Genomic DNA, 9,887 nt, shown 5'->3' with positions numbered 1-9,887 from the left:
AACATTATGTAGCTGGCCGGCATGGTGGCCTGTAATCCCAACAGTTTGGGAGGCTAAGGCAGGTGGATCCCTTGAGCTCAGGAGTTCAAAACCAGCTGGGGCAACATGGAAAAACCCCGTCTCTACAAAAAATACAAAAATTAGCCAGGCGTGGTGGTGTGTACCTGTAGTCCCATCTACTTGAGGGGCTGAGGCGGGAGGATCGCTTGAGTCTGGAAGGTCAAGGCTGCAGTGAGCCATGTTTGTGCCACTGCACTCCAGCCTGGGCAACAAAGTGAGACCCTGTCTAAAATACATACATATATACATACATTAAAAAAATATATAAAAATAAATTAAAATTACTATGTAGCTAAAAAATGAATATATTCATTCCATATCTATAGACCCATTTATTATTAAGAATGAATGAGCGAGTTGCAGAGACCCCTAATATAATCCTTTTTGTATAAATAGGCAATAACACAATAGCTCCACATATATGAATATAGTTTATTATGAGCATGGAGCATGGTGAAAGAGGTAGAAGTTATACCCCAGGTCCTTAACAATGGATGTCTTGGGAGACTGGGTGGGAAATGCAGAGGAGGTGAGGAAGATCACTAATGTTTTTCTTTGTATATCTTTGAGTGTTTTCCTGGTTGAGGTGAATATGTGTTTCTTTCATAATTTTGGAATGCATCTTAAAGCTTTACAAAAGTAGTTTGGAAGTGGGTTATGAAGAGTCAAGTGTTACATTGTATCATAGGGAGCCACTGAAGAGTTTTGAGTAAGGGAATGATGTGGTCAGGAAAATTAACCCAGCAGGAGTATGTATAATGGATTAGAGGCAGGAGAGGTGGAGGATGGGCAGAACAATTAGAAGGTTCTTGTAGCAGCAGTTCAGTCAGAAACTAGTAAGAACTGAACTGTAATAGCAATAATATGTGAAGAAAGGAAGAGGAAAAGGGGTGCAGGCTAGAGCCTTGAGACATACATGCCCAACACTGGGAGATGGTCGTGGGTGGCATGGTTTTCCATTAAATTGTGTCAACCAACACATCTTGCATCTTGAAACCCTGAATAAATGGCTGTAATCCATGCATATTCCTCTTCTCCAACCTCCTCCAGCATCCCCTTATTTGACATTTACAATAAAGGCATTCAAAATAACGTATGTTTTCATGAGATTTGTATCATCGCCCTCATTAAGTTGAGGACATCTTGGAATGTGAGACCATGGAGAATACTTACTGGTGGCCCCAAAAAGGGCAGTTTCATTCGTTCATCATAGTTGGTGGTTTATACAAATGTTCCTTCTTCATTTGTTCCTTGAAGGAACGGCCCTAGTCCCTACCCCCTGGGAGTTTACTATCCAGTGAAGCGGACAGACTCTCAACAGGAAATTCTATTATAAGTGAGGGTAATGGGAGGCGGGAGGATGCAGGAAAGTGATGTGTGAGCTGAGACCTGAAGGAAGAGTATGCGCAAGCCAGGTGAAGAGAAGGACAGGTCATTCCAGAGAGACAGAGAAAAGCAGGAGCAAAGCCCTTGAGGTGGGGAGTAGCATGGCACATTTGAGGAACTAAAAGGAAGCCTTGGGTAGCAGGAGTTCCGGGTGAGGGGGTGTGGAGGCAGACAAAGGCAGAAAGTCAAGCTGGGGCAGAGCCAGTGTAGACCCGCCAGCCAGGGGAGGCAAGCTCAACTTGTTCTCAAGAACAATGGGAACCCGGATGCCTTTAAGCAGAAGAGAAACATGGTTGGATTTGCTTTTTAAAGAAAGAGCACGCTGGCTTGGGCTGGGACTACAGGGAAACAGCAAGGAATGCTCAATGGTCCGGTTTTCCCATTAGGCTGGGAGCTGGCCAGGGGCTGAGATGACCCCATGCCATTTATACTGTTCTCCTCTGTGCAGATCCCCCTCCTGCTCTGCACTGGCTTCAGCTGCAAATGGTTGTGGTTAACAGGCTGGTACTCCCCCATCAGAAAAGTAGAATTCTCCCTCCAATACTCCCCCAGAGTAAGGAGTTGGCATGCCCCAGATCTGAAGGAAAGAAGGGATGAGGATGGGATGTGGGTGAGGCAAGGCAGATTTCTTCTCTCTGTGCCTCAATTTCTTTATCTATGAAATGGGGCATTCATGGTACCTACCTCAGAGAGTCGCTGTGGGCGAGGACATAATTCATACAAAATTTTTAAATGGCACCTGGCACAAAATGAACAATCAAAAAGTGTTAGTTTTTGCTTTTGTTCTTCCTGAAAGATAGGTGGGACCCTATGAGCACGGACTATATTCCCCACTGTCCGAGAGGACGGCTGATCACATCCGCAGAGAGAGCGTGAGGACCCCTGGGCCAGGCAGGTGTCAGGAGTACCAAATGACCTAAGTTTCAACAAATCTCACGTGCAAGTTTGGGCCTGGGATCCTAGTCTGCAGATGCTTCTGTTCCTATGACTTAAAAAGAGAGTACCCCCAGGTGAGGAAAAGGGAGCCGCCCTCTGCCCTCCCGCGAAACCCGGTTCAGCCCGAGGCCTCCGGGGTTGGGGGCGCGATTAGGGGGGCCGTGGCCTGAGATCCAGCTCCGAGTCGGTGGGGGCGGAGCCTGGCCTGGAGCAGGCGGGCCCGCGCGGCGGAGGGGCGGGACCGGCGCGGCAGCCCGCAGCCCCACCCCCAACGGAAGTGCCGCCGGGCCCGCCCCTCCCTCCCGAGGCCCGTTCCCCTCGCCCCTCCCTCGGCCCACTCTTCCTGGCTCAATTTCGGCTCCCGGAGCTGGTTCTGCCAGGGCCCCAGCACCGGTCCAGAGAGGAGGCCCCGGGTCCGCGCGTCTGGTTGTGTCGGGCGGTGCTCTCTGTCCTTCTCACTCCCCAGCCCTCCCTTCCATTTCTCGGTTACCTGCGCGGCTGCAGGCGCCGCCGGGGACTGCACAGGTAAAGTCTCGGCAAGTGAGGGCGCAGGTGTGGGCGCCTCCTGGGCCAGGCGGGCAGGGGAGAGGCCGACGGCACGTGCCTGGCTCTTAAAAGATTTTTTTTTTTTTTTAACAGGGATTGTATTGACAGTGGGGGCTTGGGGAGGGCAGACACGGACCCTGGGAGCGCTGCAGGGCACTGGGGAGAGAGAGGGGCGGGACTGAAGCCCCGGAGATTGGGGGCCGGTTCCTTTACGGCCCCGCAGCTTGCGCAGGCTCCGTGGTGCCTGGGAGGTGGTGCGCCGGTTGGGTGGGGGCGGGTCCAGGCCACGGCGTCGGAGAATTGTCCCCCATCCAGTCCCCGCGATGGCTGGGTTTTGACAGCCTCCCCTCCCGAGCGCGCACATTCCCAGGTTTGCAGAATGAAAATCAATAAAATCGATGCAGTGGCAAAGAACGCGAAACATGTTGGGTTATTATTATTATTTGTGTTTGTTAAATTTTTTTTCTTTAAACTTTTTTCTTATAAAAGGTGGTTTCAGCTTGGATAATGGCCTGAGAGAGGGACGAAAAACGCCCCCTGGTTTCCCAGCAGGGTCCGGGGACCCGTCTTAGGTCCCAAGCCTCGAAAAACGTCCCAGGGCGGCTGTGCGGGGTCTGGCGGCGGGAGAGAAGCCCGGGGGCACGCTCGGTTTCCGGATACGGCTATTCACCGCACCTCACCCTCTGCCCTTTAGGGAGATGGCCCCCCTCCACCGATATTTCCCCGGTTCACCACCCCCGCGCCCCGGGAACCGCGCCTCCTCCCCTCCCCCGCGCTCTCCCCGGCGCTTTAAGTAATGATATTTGCATGCAGGGAGCGATTCATAAATATGTCAGGGCTGGTGAAATATAGGCAACATTTCAAACTTTCTATTTAAAAAACATGAATTATGGCCGCGGAAAATGTGTTCCCATTTAAAGGCGATACGAAGTATTTGGTGTCTCGTCCCCGGGCCCATCCATCACGCAGACAATAAAGAGAGTTTTTCGCCCTGACACCCGCGATTTATGGGCGCCCTTCTCTGCCCTCATCACTCACCCGCCGCGGCCGGCCTGGCGACAGGCCCCGCGGAGAGACGCGCGGCCGCCCCCGCGCGGGCCAGCGCGCGCACTTTGCGCCCTCGCTGGCCCCGCAAGATCTCGGCTCCCAGAGGGAAGCACCCGCTCCCAGGAGTTGGGGGATCGGTCTTGAGGGTCTGGGCAGCCGAGTGGGAGCAGAAACCACACTGGTCCTCCCACCCGCGCAGCCTCTCAGGGCTGGGGCCGAGCGCGCCGCGGCGGGGTTTTGCTAGCCTTTGCTGTGTCCTGGCCTCAACGGCGCCGCGCTGGGAAGTTTGCAGGGCAGGCGGCGGGAAGTTATTTAAGCACTGGCTCGAAGTGAGGACAGAGAACTGGGCAGGGGGTTACCCAGGCCAATTCTTGGGCCATTCCGCCCCAAGGAACATGGAGCTGTCCCCAAGCTTTCTTGAGCCCCGCCGGGCGGACGCTTCTCGGCTAATCTTTCTGCAACTTTCACAAAGCTGCCTCCTCCCCAGTTTGATCTCTGCAAACACATCCTGGGCGTCCGCGGCAGCTTGGAAACTATTTTTACCGTCTGGGGCCGAGGAGTTGCATTGAAATAAGGAAGGCGAGGCGCCTTCTCTAGCGTTTCACCCCGGGCCAGGCTGGGTCACCCAGTGGCCTCTTTGCTCCCCCGCCCCACCCTTCGTGCGCCTTCCAGAGCCGCCATCGAATCTCTCTTGCTAACTTGCAGCGCTCTGGGGGTTCTCCAGACACAGGCGCAGGAGGGAGCCTTCGTCGAGGAAAGTTCCGGCTACCTCTGTTGGGGAATTTGCTTTCATTTTTCACCGCGGGCGAACCTGGCCAGGCAGGTTTCCGAAGCACTGGCAGGGGTGGGGGCTGCCAGGCACTGCCAGGCAGCGAGAGGCCGCTCGACCTGGGGGCGCCGCTTGTCCAGCCTCCCTCGGAGGGCAGACTTGCAGCCACCCGGGCACTAGAAGCCACCTCGAGTCCTGCGTTGGGCCAAGGTGTCGGCGTACACGCGAGCCGGGAGCCGTTTCTTGCAGGATGCCTGCGAGCTGGATTTATTCGGATAAATGCAGCGCAAACGACAGCCAGAGAAATCCCGTCGATTCTAAAAATGACAAGGTTGAATTTATTAGACTGAGAGTCATGTGTAAGTGCAGGGAGATGAAAATTATACAAACAGCTCCACGTCCAGTGTGAACACCACTGATCGCTTCCAGCTTCTAGGGCATGTAATTAACACATCTGAATATTTAGATCTAGAGAGAAATATAAAAATACTCTTAAATTATCCGTGTGTGGACATATATTTCAGTTGAAAACATTCTAGAGCAAGTGTCCTTTACAGCCCCTGCTTGGGTGTCATCTGGGCTGGAGATAGAACTTATGTTCAAATAACCACCCAGAGAATATTATCTATAACCAGAGTGAGTCCCGCATCGCTGAGGGTTACGGTATCTACAGATCTTTAAATATCTGCAGCGTGGCAGAGGTGAAATAAATGTATTTAAGAAAAGCAGGCGCGAAGATAACCGAGCCACTGTGTCCAAACAATATTTCTGGGCATGGAAATAAATTTCCTACAAGGTCGGCGGTGGAGAGTGCAGACAAATGGAGAGGCTTTTGGAAACCCTGTGTGGGGGCCACCGGTCCTGGACCCCATGCACCATGCAAGTTGAAGTGGGCTCTATTGGATGTCCGTGGCCTCGGACTGCGGCGTGACTGCTGCGAGAGGCTCGGCCCTGACGCCCAATACTGCAGCGCTCTGGGGGTCCTCCGAGATACAGGCGCGGAGAGCCTTCGCGGGGCACTGAACCCGACATATGAGGTGGCAGGCCTGGGCTCCCTCGGGCAGCCCTTTCGTCACAGACACTTCAGCTACCCCTCAATCCTGGCTCCACCTGGCTCCGGCAGTGGCCGTTTGGGTCTACAGATGTGGAGGAAGAGCGCAGAAAAAGGCGGGTCCGGCTCGATTCCGAGGCATCCCAAAGCAGGAAGCCGGAGGCCACTGGGAAGAAGGCCACGATTTTTGCGCCTTCTAGAAGCCAGGCCCCACCCAAACTCTTGGGACACTAACTTGAGGCCACAGAGGCAGTTATCTGGGTGTATTTACTTGTATCAGGCACCCACCCACACACACATAGTCACTACTGAGGCCTGGATGCCCCCTTGAGTCTTATCTACATATTTGAAAAGCCCGGGCAACGCCAACAGCGAGGTCGGCAACGTTACAGCTGTGAAATTCCAAGGCAAAATACTAATTCCAGAATAGGACAACTGTCCACCAGTCTCTCTCCCTCTTTTTCCTCTTCACCCCTCCAAACCCACCCAACCCTTAAACAGGCGCAGAGCTTCTCAGAGCCCCTGCTCGGAAAGAGATTATAGAGGACTTTGCCATGAGTTTCTGGGAACTGCACACTCCTGGGGCAACCCGGGAGAAATAGCCCGGGCCCTGAGAACATCCTACTCCAGGCAGTGTGGCTGCGCAAGAAAGGTTTATACAGCACACCAAGAAGAGAGAGCCAGAATGGGAAATACTCCCTGGCAAGTAAAAAAAAAGGGAAAAGGAAATGAAGGAAAAAGATGGGGGAGCCCAGAAAGACGCGGGAGAGAAAACAAAAAGAAGGGAGGAAGAAAAGAAATGAGAGCCGAGGAGAGCGCAGGCCGTGGCGAGACCCCGGGCCGGGCCGCGGCTCCTGCACGCCAGGCTTCTCCCCTGCCCCGAGCAGCGGCGAGGGCCGCGCGGGACTGTCCCCTACTGGCCCCGCGAATCTGGGCCTTGCTCCCAGTCGGGTGGGGCGGACCTGGGTGCAGAGGCCTCCGCGCGCGCTTTCTCTCCCCGCTCCCAGGGACCGCGAGGCGGGGCAGGACAGGGGTGGGGAGGCCCCCGGGGGCGCGCGCCAGTCCGGGACTGTTTGGGTGCTCTGGGCCAGGCTTTCCAGCTCGCCGGGCCTGACCTGTCAGGCGGATTATCTTCGAGGGAGATTAATAGGGGAGGCGGGCTGCAATAATAATCGTTTTGTTTGATGTGACAACTCTGATAGGCGTTGATTTACTTACAAACTGATAGGCTTTTAATTGAGCGCCTCCGCCGAGCCCGAGATGAAAGGGAAGCGGCGGTGAAAGGCGGCCCGCCTGCCCTCCGGCCTCAATACTGATTAGCCATCTCGACAGTGAATAGTTCAAGGCATTTTCAAACTTTTTTCCTCAGCCCTTTCCCCTTCCTTCTCCTCCTCCCACCCCCTCCTCCAATATCTGCCTTGCCCACTCCTTTTTTAGAGAAAACAAATCATTTCCATTGTTTGCAAATAAAATCCGCAGGACATCCACGCCAACCGCTGCTGGGGGTTGGAGGCTTTAGGCCTGGCGCAGAGTAATTAATGGCCCCCACTCCCGGGCCCGCGCCGGCCTTCGGGGGTTTAGCCTCCTGCGCGAGGTGCGCAGGCTCGGACGCTGGCGCCTCCCAAAAGCCCCGGGCGCGCAGGCCCCCAGGCGCCCCCATGCGCTCGGACCCTCGGAGTGGAGTTTTGAGAAAAGCGAACGCACGCTGACCACGACCCGCACCCACGCAGCACAGCGCAGCCCCACGAGCGTGTGCGGCTACACTGGGGGACGCAGGAGCCACTCCACGGCCCCCCCAGGCTTCAGGTGCTGAGGCTGCCTCCCCTGAGCCGCCGGCGTAATAAGCTGCTGGAATTAGAGGAGAGGGGGAAGAGCTGAGTCTGGAGGCTGGGGAGGGACGCTCTTGGCTGCGTCCCCCCCGGCCCTGCCGCAGGCCCCAGAATTTCAGTGCCCGGGCCTCGCGGGGAGGCCGCGGCGATAGCGGCCCAAAGGTGGGCTCGCGGCGTTAGGAGCACTACCATTGGTTGGGTCGACACCTAGACGGCCGCGCACTCAGTAACCAGGCACGCATGGACACACCCGAAGGATAAGAGTGCTTCACAGACGCGCTGCCCCGCAGAGACAGCGTAGGACTGTCCCGCCCTCCGAAACGCGCACCTGGGACTCGCTCCCCGGAGACCAGACAACCGCCTCCCTCAGCGTGGGGCCTCGCCACCCGCTCGCCGACTCACCTCCCTCAGATGTCGCACGGACACTACAAACCCCCTTGAATGCAGGTGTGCTCTTACACGCTCACACTGACAAACACCAGCCCCAAGCACACACCGCCTCACTCCCCTCTTCTCTCCAAATGAGCTTCAGTCAAGTTACCATTTCATAAAGTTTACCAACCCAAAGAATCAAGGGATAAAATCCAAACGCAGAAAAAGAATGCCTAGGAGCAAATTCTAAAACTCACCCCGGAAAGTTCTCGGTACCCGTGCGGAGTGGGAGACAGAGAAAGAAGCCGGGGAGGGGAGTCAGGTGGGGGAGGGGAGTGAGATGGGCCAAGAGGAGAAGGCGAGCATACCGAGGGCAGTTCCAGACCCGACCCCCGCGCGCACCCGGCTCAGCCCCAGGTGCGCGCCGGTCGAAACCGGGTCTCCAGGCTCGGCCCCCGCCCCCCACGCGGGCACAGACTGGCTCCCGACTCCCAGATCTCCCAGCCCCACCATTTATCAAAAGGACTTGACAACAAAAGAAGAGCCGGGGCGGAAAAGCGGAGGAGGGGAGATTCAAAGTCTTCTAAGTCGTTCCGAGGAAGGGGGTGTGTCCTCCTCCCCACCCCCTCTAATTTCTGCGAGTTTCTGGAGGAGACCCTCGAACCCGCTCCGGACGCTATCAGAGCCCCGATAACTCAAGCAGCGCCACAGGCATGCATACACACTGGGCATCCAGGTCCAGGTACCCGGTGGCACGCACAGCGCCTCCCCTTTTCTTCCCAAACAACCCGAGTGACGGTGCAAATCGAGGGGAACGCGGCAGTCCCGCTCCGCTTCCCTGGAAGAACCCGCGTTCCCACAGGCAGCCGCCCCCTCCCTCTCTCGCTCCTTCCCTCGGCTCTCCTAGCGCAGCTCATTCCGACTCGGCGTTCCAATAAATTCGAGAGAGCAGCCCCGAGTTACCCTGGCTCCCCAGCCTGCGGGGATGGCGGCAGGTGGGAGAAGGTCGGGGAGGGGGCATGAGTGAGCCTGAGATGTTTCTTCCCCCATACACCCATGGCCAGGCCTCTTCTTCGCAGCCTCTTAGCCCTGCTTACGACCCGAGGGGGTCAAAGAATTGAGGCGAGGTTTACCCCACCATTGACCTCCAGGACTAGAAGTTCCTTGGTGGTGTGGCTCTTAGAAGTCTCCGAGTTTGGGGTTAGGGAACTACAGAGGGTGGCAGCCTGACCTCCGCACGCAACACGCCCCGCGAGGACTCGCGGCGGCGGGGTGGGGTGGCGGGAAATCTCCCGTGTTAGACGTTGCCGCCGCTGGTCTCGGGTACCCGGAGCCGCGCCCGAACTCCGCGACCCCAACAGACCGAAGCTCCCAGAGGTGGAAGGGCGTCTCTCCGACACCGAGAGGGCAGGCGCACACTCCAGGCCTGCGCGCCCCTCTCGGCGCCCTGGGCGCACCTGCGCACTTTACTCTCGCTATTCATTTTCCTGACACCGTGCGTCTCTTTCCCCTCTTTCATTCTTTTTCTTAGAGCCCCCACCCCTCCCCACCCCCATCCCAGGAGGCCGCTCCTCTTTTCCCCTCCTCCAGTTCCCTCTCAATCTCCTCCTTCCTCTCCGTCTCTCTCTCCCTCTCTCTTTTTCCCTTCAAGTCGCACCCGCCTTGTAATCAGCAACAAAAGCTGACATAAATCACGGGAGGATTGACAAGAGCTGACAAATAACTGATTGATTGCGGTCGAGGAACATTGACAATTGATGGAGGGGTGGAGATGCCCAAAGAAGGGGGGGAGGGAGGAAAAGAGGGTGGGAGAGTAAGAATGGGGGGTTGGGGGACAGACTGAGGGTGAAACAGAGGAAACATGTGACCCCCGCTGCTGCCCCAATCTACG

At 56.3% G+C, this 9,887-nt stretch overlaps 1 long non-coding RNA gene across 1 annotated transcript; it reads right to left on the bottom strand.

The window, feature by feature from the left end:
- Nucleotides 1-418: 418 nt before the first annotated feature.
- On the bottom strand, nucleotides 419-9,527 carry LOC134807181 (uncharacterized). Its single transcript, XR_010146929.1, has 4 exons — nucleotides 8,254-9,527; nucleotides 2,873-5,061; nucleotides 2,131-2,185; nucleotides 419-2,023 (listed from the first exon to the last, which is right to left on the bottom strand). It is a non-coding gene; the product is annotated as an uncharacterized LOC134807181 (long non-coding RNA).
- Between the last annotated feature and the right edge of the window lie 360 nt (nucleotides 9,528-9,887).

The sequence above is a fragment of the Pan troglodytes genome, chromosome 8, assembly GCF_028858775.2.
Source record: "Pan troglodytes isolate AG18354 chromosome 8, NHGRI_mPanTro3-v2.0_pri, whole genome shotgun sequence".
Classification (NCBI taxonomy): Eukaryota; Metazoa; Chordata; class Mammalia; order Primates; family Hominidae; genus Pan; species Pan troglodytes.
Note: the sequence above shows the minus strand (reverse complement) of the source record. Positions and strands in the feature narration are given on the sequence as shown.